The sequence below is a fragment of the Lactuca saligna genome, chromosome 4, assembly GCF_052625555.1.
Source record: "Lactuca saligna cultivar CGN05327 chromosome 4, ASM5262555v1, whole genome shotgun sequence".
Lineage (NCBI taxonomy): Eukaryota > Viridiplantae > Streptophyta > Magnoliopsida > Asterales > Asteraceae > Lactuca > Lactuca saligna.
In genome coordinates this window covers 125974989-125984143 of record NC_136420.1, presented here as the reverse complement: position 1 = coordinate 125984143, position 9155 = coordinate 125974989, and the positions used below count along the sequence as shown (strand labels likewise).

The window sequence follows — 9155 nt, the reverse complement described above, 5'->3', positions numbered from 1 at the left end:
ATGCTCCAAGATTTGTCGGCTTTCATTCCCGAACACACATCTTCGTATGATTCCGTCCGCACAACTTCGTAAAAGATATGGTTCATCCCAAAAGTAATATTTTATTTCTGAAAAGAATTTCTTCTTTTGTTGGCGGGTAACATCTTTTGGGATGTATTTGCTAGCTAAATAATTAGCTATGTCCACGAACCATGGCTCTTCTCCGGTGGTCACCATAATGTATTCATCCGGGATGTCATCTCCAAGTCTATCTTCTTGCAATTGCGGGTTTTCAAGCCTCGATAAGTGGTCGGCTGCTACGTTCTCCATTCCCTTCTTGTCGCGTATCTCAATGTCAAACTCTTGAAGAAGTAGAAACCATCGTATCAGTCTCGACTTGGAATCCTGCTTGGCAAACAAATACTTGATACCAGAATGGTCAGTGAAAACAGTTGTTTTTGATAAAACTAAATAAGGGCGGAATTTGTCAAAGGCATACACCACAGCTAATAATTCTTTTTCAGTGGTGGTGTAATTCTCTTGGGCCAGATTTAGAGTTTTGCTTGCATAATAAATGGTTCGAAAGTGGTTATCAACTCTTTGACCAAGGACAATTCCTAAAGCAAAATCACTAGCATCACACATAATTTCAAATGGTAACTCCCAATTTAGGGCAATAATGATTGGAGCATTAGTCAATTTATCTTTCAAGAGTTCAAAAGCCTCTAAACATTCTTTAGTAAAATGGAATGGCGCATCTTTTAAAAGCAAATGTGTTAGAGGTCTAGTTATTTTAGAAAAATCTTTTATGAAACACTGGTAAAAACCTGCGTGTACAAGAAAACTTCTAATGCCCTTTACATTAGTTGGTGTAGGTAATTTAACAATGGTGTCAATCTTTGCCTGATCCACTTCAATTCTAGATTTGGAAACATTGTGGCCTAGAACTATACACTCCTTGACCATAAAGTGACATTTCTCCCAATTAAGAACTAAGTCAATCTTTGCACACCTAGCAAGCATCAAATCAAGGTTGGTGAGACAATCATGGAAGGAAGATCCAAAAACAGAAAAATCATCCATAAAGACTTCCATGAATTTTTCCACCATATCGTGGAATATGGCTATCTTGCAGCATTGAAATGTCGTGGGTGCATTGCATAACCCAAAGGGCATGCGTCGGTAAGCGAAAGTCTGACTTGGGCAAGTGAAAGTGGTCTTTTCTTGGTCCATGGGGTCTATGGGTATTTTGAAATAACCCGAAAATCCATCCAAGAAACAATAGAAACTACGACCCAATAATCGTTCTAGCATTTGATCAATAAAGGGTAAGGGAAAATGGTCTTTACGAGTGGCATCGTTTAGCTTTCGATAATCGATGCACACTCTCCAACCGGTTACCGTTCGTGTCGGAATAAACTCATTCTTCTCGTTGCTTATGATCGTCATTCCTCCTTTCTTGGGCACCACTTGTATCGGAATAACCCACGGACTATCGGAAATAGAGTAAATGATCCCCGCATCTAAAAGCTTGACTACTTCCTTCTTGACCACTTCTTGCATGTTTCGGTTTAATCTTCTCTGGTGTTGTACAACCAGCTTGGCTCCTTCTTCCAAGTTAATTTTGTGTGAGCAATAAGAGGGACTTATTCCCTTGATATCGGTAATGCTCCATGCTATGGCCCATTTTTGCTTCTTTAATACTGGAACTAGTGCTTCTTTTTCAAATTCGGAGAGGTCAGAGGCTATTATAACTGGCTTTTGATGGCCATCTTCAAGGAAAGCATACTCCAAGTGATCTGGTAACATTTTTAGCATATTTTTTGGGTTCTGCATGTTGGAATCGCCGAGTACAGGAAAGCTACTCGACGAGTGTGAAGCTGAATTGACAACTTCAACCCTTTCTGCCCATGAACTCGGCGAGTAGATCGGCCCTACTCGCCGAGTTGCTGTATTAGACTGCTTTATTAGTTCTTCATATTCAGCTTCTTCCAGTAGCCTCTCGATCTCGATTAGGTCCTTTTCAACATCGAATTCTTCATCAAAGACAGTGGACTTGTTGGAATCTTCATTATCACACTCTTCCAGCAACTCATCAAACATATCTATTGAGAACGCTATATCATCACTATTCCTCGAATGCTTCATATCTTAATTAACCCCGAAGGTGATTGAATCTTCTCCTACCCGTAACATAAGCTTCGAGTCTCTCATGTCCACTATAGCACTTTCCGTGTTGAGGAAGGGTCTTCTAAGGATGATCGAGACTTGAGGGTCCGCCTCCATGTCTAGAATTATGAAATCTATAGGAAATACTAGCTTATCCACCTTAACCAACAAGTCCTCACATATTCCTCTTGGAAATGTGATAGTTTTGTTTGCCATGTAGATTACCATGCGAATTGGACTTGGTTCCGGGAGATCCAATTTCTTAAAGAATGAGTAGGGCATGAGGTTCATACTTGCTCCCGAATCAGCCAATGCATGGATGGTGGCTAAGTTGCCAAATTGGCAAGCCAAAGTCAAGCTTCCCGGGTCACCTTTTTTCTATAGTAATTTGTTTAACATGGCAACTGAGCAGTTTTCATTCAGAATCACTTCTTTCACCTCCTCCATCTTCCTTCTATTTGTGAGAAGCTCTTTGAGGAACTTTGCATATTTTGGCATTTGAGCGACTGCCTCAATGAAGGGTATGTTAATTTGCAGAGCTTTAATGTGATTCAGGAACTTCTAGTACTCCTCTTCTTGCTTTTCCCTCTTAACTCGGGCTAGGTAAGGCATTGGAGGCTGAAAGGGCTTTTCAGAAACGTTTTCCTATGAATTTTGCAATGGAATCGTCGAGTCCATATTCTGGACTCGGCGAGTAGTAGCTGTGTCATGCAGAATTTTGTTTTTGTCCTGTTTTTCTGCGTCCTCCTGGTGCAAATCTTTGGGTGCTTCATTCTGAATGGGTGCTAGAGGAGTGATTATCTTCCTACTTCTTGTTGTGACAACATTTACGTGTGCACCTTGTGGGTTGTTTTCGGTTTTACTAGGGAGTTCGTCGGGTGATCTTTGGTTGATTTGTTGAGCAAGTTGCCCAAGCTGCGTTTCAATGTTGTGGATAGATGCTTGCTGATTTCTAAGTATGGTTTTTGTTTCTTGGATTGCAGCATCATGATCATTGTGTCTCTTTTCTGAAGCAACTGCAAATTTGGTGAGCATCTCTTCCAAAATTGGTTTTCTTTCTTGTGCAGGCTCCTCCTTTTGGTAAAACCCCTTCCCTTTTTCTTGTACTTCTCCTCCTTAGCCTTCCTGTACTCGTCATAAGGGAGCCACTACTTCTTCGGTTTGCGCCAGTCTCATCATAACGGTCCCCACTTGAGTAACAAACATGCACCTTTTTGTTTCCATTTTCATCCAAATTGCAGGCTCTAGTAAGATGAGGCCCATTGCAATTCTCACAACCCACCTGAATAGCATGGATCGTTTGATCCATTTTATGCATCCTCCTATCCATGGTTTTTAGCATAGCCATGACTGCTGACAAGTCTTCAGTAGCTACGTATGCGGCTCCCCTAGTAACATCATTTCTTGGATTATGGTATTCTCTAGAATGCTTAGAGAATTCTTCAATCAATTCCATGATCACCGGGGGCGGCTTCTTTGTGAGCGGGCCTTGCTAGTCAAGTAACATCCTGGTTGTTACATTGACTCCATCATAGAAGATGGAGACTTCTTGTAAGCTATTAAGGTCATGGTGCGGGCAATTCCTTAGCAGGCTCTTGTACCTCTCCTAAGCTTCATATAGTGACTATCGAGATTGTTGTTAAAAGTTAGCAATGACCTTCTTCAACTTGGCTATTTTGGAAGGTGGGAAAAAGTGATCAATACATTCTTCTTTCATCTTGGCCCATGTGGTGACTGACCCAAGAGGGAGTGACTTGAGCCAGTCTTTTGCAGCACCTTTGAATGTAACTGGGAGCATGCGAAATAGCTGAGTCTCGCAAGGCACATTTGGAACATTAAAGTAATCAGCTACATCATTGACTTCATCCAAGTACTTGTAGGCATCTTCGTGTTCTTTTCCATATAAAGGAATCTCCTTTAGTTGCGCGAGTATGTGGCCCTTTAGTTCGAAAGTAGCAGTAGCGAGAATGGCAGGTTGCACAAGTCCTGGGCTGGTATCATCGCGGATCCTCTTCTTCAACTCTCCCATAGGAATTTCATCAATGTTAGCCATGGTAAGAGCTAACTCATCGCCGGAATCGGAGTCGTGCCCGTATGTAGGTTCTTCTTCCTCCTCGGTGTCGTACTCGGTGTCTTCCTTGATCTGGTCTTCGCTTGCTAAGATGCGCTAGATGCTCCTGATTTGCTACTCTTTTTCTTTCCAAAAACAATCTTCAAGTTTGACAAAGGTGACTTCTTAGGTTTATTTGAGCTCTCTACGTCCTTGCCTCTGTTCTTTCTCAATGCGGATTCCGGGTCTTCAAACGGGGGTACCAGCGGAGTGTTTGATCCTCTGGTCATGAAAGTCCTGAAATAAAACAAGATGAACACGTAGAAAGAACAAACAAATGCAGCTTAACTTAACAGAAAAATAAATGTAAAATAGAAGCCCACTCGCTGAGTAGGTGCGAATGCACTCGGCGAGTAGCTTAGTATTTTAAAAAGAAACAAAGCTAAAGACACAAACTTTAACAGATTCGAAAAGCTAAACTACTGACTATTATACTGAAATAAATTAACATTGTGCCAGAAAGCTCACACAAAGGATCGATAAAATTAGGAATTAGATTAATTTTTGAACCGTTCCCCAACAACGGCGCCAAAAAGTTGATGTGTGTAAAATGCACCGGTTTTAATCCTACTTTTAAGTTGTAAATTTAGCACACAAAGGCAGTGAACTTGTCTTTTAGTGGTATAGATGAATAAGTAGAGTATCGAACTCAGGGAGTGGAAATTAAACTAATAACTAATTTTAACTAAGCCAATAATAAAAGTAAAGGTTTTTCTCTAGTTTTACAAGACTAGAAACTTAAACAAAACACCTAACACGAAATTTAACTAAAAACTAACAAGTAAAAATTCTCCAAATTTTGATAAAGAGCTTCTGTTTAGGTCCAACCAATTCACTCCTATGGTTATTTTTATAGTAATGTGATATATAAATTGTTATTGGTTACCAACTATAGTGGTTAGGTTCATATTCACTAATACTAACCCTTAGATAATTAATTAATTCACGCAATGGCCAATTGTTTAAACTAATTAATTCCCTAGTTCAATTATTTGGATTAAATAAGATTTGTAGTTGGTTAATCAAGTGGGTGATTCAACTAACCTCTTGTTTGTTGGTTTCTCAAACAAGCTCACACATTAATTTACCTATTCTCTTATTAATTCTAGTTTCATGTTCATTATTCCTAGTCATATGATAATGTAGTCACATAAACATATGAGGTTAACAACTAAGAGATGTTCATGCAACTTAATTGTCTTCCAATTAACAGAAAATAGTTGTAATCAATTCATAAGGTTCTTTAACAAACTTAATTTAATGAAATAACCAATAAACAATTAACAAAATTATCAATTAAACCATAAGAGTAATTAGGTTCTTCCTAAACAGAAACCATCCGAGTTTTAGCTCAGGATTACAAGAAAAGCAGGCTCAAGAACGACTTTTATTAAACTAAAAATAATGCAATCCTAGATTAAGTGGAAAATATAACCTAATTCACTTCCAAACTTCAAAATATCAAAGAGTAGGGTTCTTCAGGTCTTCAAAGGTTTCGCCAATCGTAGCTCTATCTCCAAGGAAGCCAGAAAAGTCTTTAATTCGGATTAAGACTCCATATTTATAGTTATCACAAAACAGGGGCTACTCGGTGAGTAGGTCGTGGACTCGCCGAGTAGATGCATGGAATCCATGTACGGCAAGGATTTTTGACTTTTCTTTGGGAACATTCTTACGAACTCACCGAGTTGATGCGTGGATTCACCGAGTAGATGTGTTATACTTCCTTTTTCTTCATCCGTTGGTCACTAATTGCTCATCCTTACTCCTTTTTGCTCCAAAGCTGTCTCTTGGACTGAAAACATTATTTAAGCATCATTAAGTACCTTTTGTCCATATTATGCATATAATTAGCTAAAAATGGATAAAAATATATGCTAAAGATATGGCTAATTATGCGAATATCAGACATTCAAAGAGTTTGACATGGTAGAAACTAATTAAAACTCAAAGTGTAGAGATTTTTGCCTTAATTCTCCTATTTCCAACAGTATGATCGAATTCCTTTATTCCAAGCCATAGAATAGGTGCCTCTTGTTCAAAAGTGATGATTCTTTTTACAGCTAAAAGTCCCAATCATAGGAGAATGATGTCTATATATAGATTCCTGAATTCAAGTCACCACGAGGTGGCAAGGCCACCACGCTGTGGTCTTCGTGTTTATCCCGTGCTCTACAAGTATTCAAATTGAATCAGGATTATTCAAGTCACCAAGCCGTGGCAAGGCCACCACGAAGTGTTGGGTATATTTTTCTTCATTTTAAAACTTTAATTCATACTTCCAACTCCTAGGTCGAACTTCCAGCTTCCAGCTTCAATTTTGCTCTAAGCGTGTCTTTTATCCCTCCAACATAATTCATACTAAATTAAGTATCTCTCTTTTTCTAATAAGGTTATAAAGGTAATTAAAATATTATGTCATCATGTATAATGATGTGTATAAAGATACACATTATCCCAAGACCTCAATTCATGTATTTATGTCTATAACTCCTAAGAACTTGTCAATCCTAAATACTCACAATCCTTATGAACCTTCATCCCTTAGCTTATACGAAACTCTCTTTTGCAACCCTCCGAATCAATCCTCAAAAAAAACTTCCTTACCCTAAAAGTATTATTGGCTAAACAACCAAGCATACATAAATTCTAGAAATTACAACTTTGATACCACAATGGAGCTCTATGATTTATTCCATTTCTTTGTATATGTGATATTTGATTTCTTTGAATTCATCACCTTTTCTATTTGATTTTTTGGTATCTTTAACTTTTCAGGTTTCTCTAGAATTTTGATCTTTGAATTTCATAATTTGACTGCTCCAAAACTCTTGAACTTTTTGGTAATTTCTCTTTTTTTTCACATGTATATAACTTTTTTTTCACTCAAATCCTATATGCTAAAGCAAGGAGCTTAGCTTCATCATTTATTGGCTAAGGAATTAGTCTAAGTGCAATGACTACGTAAATTTTCCTAGATAGATTTAAGGTTTAGGCTACAGAATGTGTTATGCCATAAAAGCTACCAGATTACCTTTCATACCTCATGACTTTTCACTTGAAATAAGAAGCCACGAATTTACTGTAACATTTGTTGGTTCGAGTAAACATTTGGGTTCTCATTGGATCATCCCATACTATGCTAGCAAAGATATTAATTAGCTAAGTTTCCTAAGTTAAACTGATTATTTTAAGTCTATATGAATGCAAATTTTGAAACTAGCAATGCAAAAAGTTAAAAATCAAATGCTTTTTCTCATGCAATATAATATACCCACTAACCCAAACTTATTTCATGCAATCCGTTCATTACATGTTATGCAAAACACAAAAATTAAAAAGAGGGAGAAAAAGGAACAAACTCCCGTGGGTAGAAGGTGCACCTCGAATCCTGTGGAAATGTGTAGAAAAGTCCGGTTGCTTGAAAGTGTGAAACAGAATTGGACAATATAATGGCAGCCTCCTTACCACGTTAAAATAAATTCTATGGTGTAGGACAGCTCATCCAAACCACGAGAATCAATATAAAATTAGAAATGCACTAAACTTCTGAAAGTACGGGATCAGACTTGAAAACAGACTCAAAAAGCACCACCTCGTGGCGGAGGTCACCACCTCATCGTGACCAAATAGAATACGATGTTGGGTTTTTTTCCGCGACACCACAATGTGGTGTTCTGAAAATTGCAACAAACTGTGTTAGAATCGATTGAATTCTGGAATATTCGTGGCACCAACTAATGTATGAAGCTGTTAGGCATGACCCTTCACTTATTGATGCAAATAAACACTCTAAAAAATTACACAAGAGTTGCTTCTCTCACAGTTTCTTATCATTCTCTATAAAGTATCTCCTATTGCCAATATTACCCTCTCTTGGACTCTGTAAATTACAACTCAACATCTAAAGCAAAGATGAGTAATGAAAACAGGAAACATTGTCAAACAACCAAACCAAAAAGAAATAAGTATCAAACAACAAAACAAAACAAACCAAACACACAAAAATAAAAGATAGAGAACAAACTGAGTCTTTAATCCACTAAAATAAAAGGATATAACTTTCATTCTTCATCATCTCCATCATCACCTCCTCCCCCCCCCCCCCCACCATTTGCTCCACATTGTTTCTCTCTCCACAGTTCCTCCCAACTCGGTACATATGGATAAGTAGGAGGAAAATAAGCGGGTCAGGTCACATGCATTTGCTGCATAAGGTGGTCTAGGCTAATGTTGGTGTAGTTGACACCCCATGTGAAGTTATCATCAAACCTCCTCATAGCAATGTTATGGTGATCCATGGGTATCTCGTCAATAATTGGTACATCTGGTGGTTCATCTTCTTCAGGGTCACTCATTTGTCTTACCAACCTCGGAACTCAGCCTTGTGGAGTATCATCAGGAATAGAAAAACCACCCATCCCATGATCAACAATGATTGTGACTCTCTTATAAAGTAGTGCAGAGAAAGGCTTCTGGTTCTACACAGTAAAAAACATGGCCTCGTGCTTATCAAGGACTCTAAAAGAACGTGCAATCCGTGTGATCAACATACCCCAATAAAGAGGAGAACCACTTATAAAGTAGTGTAGAGACAGGCTTCTGGTTCTACATAGTAAAAAACATGGCCTCGTGCTTATCAAGGACTCTAAAAGAACGTGCAAGCCATGTGATCAACATACCCCCATAAAGAGGAGAACCTCGCCTATCTTTTCCTGCTCGGGTCACAAGAAAATCCGCTAATAGGAATGGTAAGTCCACATAAACATCGGGGGTCGTAAAAGCCCATAAGAGAAACACATCAATCGTCAGACACTTGTCCCCCTCCTGTATATAATTAATGGTGTTTGCGATAAGCCAGTGCAAAAGACGATGAAGAGGAGATCGAATGTTACTT

The 9155-nt window shown here is 38.5% G+C and overlaps 1 non-coding gene across 1 annotated transcript; it reads left to right on the top strand.

Annotated features, from left to right (window-relative positions):
- The first annotated feature begins 3710 nt into the window (after nt 1-3710).
- On the top strand, nt 3711-3817 carry LOC145044607 (small nucleolar RNA R71). Its single transcript, XR_013681556.1, has one exon. It is a non-coding gene; the product is annotated as a small nucleolar RNA R71 (small nucleolar RNA).
- The last annotated feature ends 5338 nt before the right edge of the window (nt 3818-9155 follow it).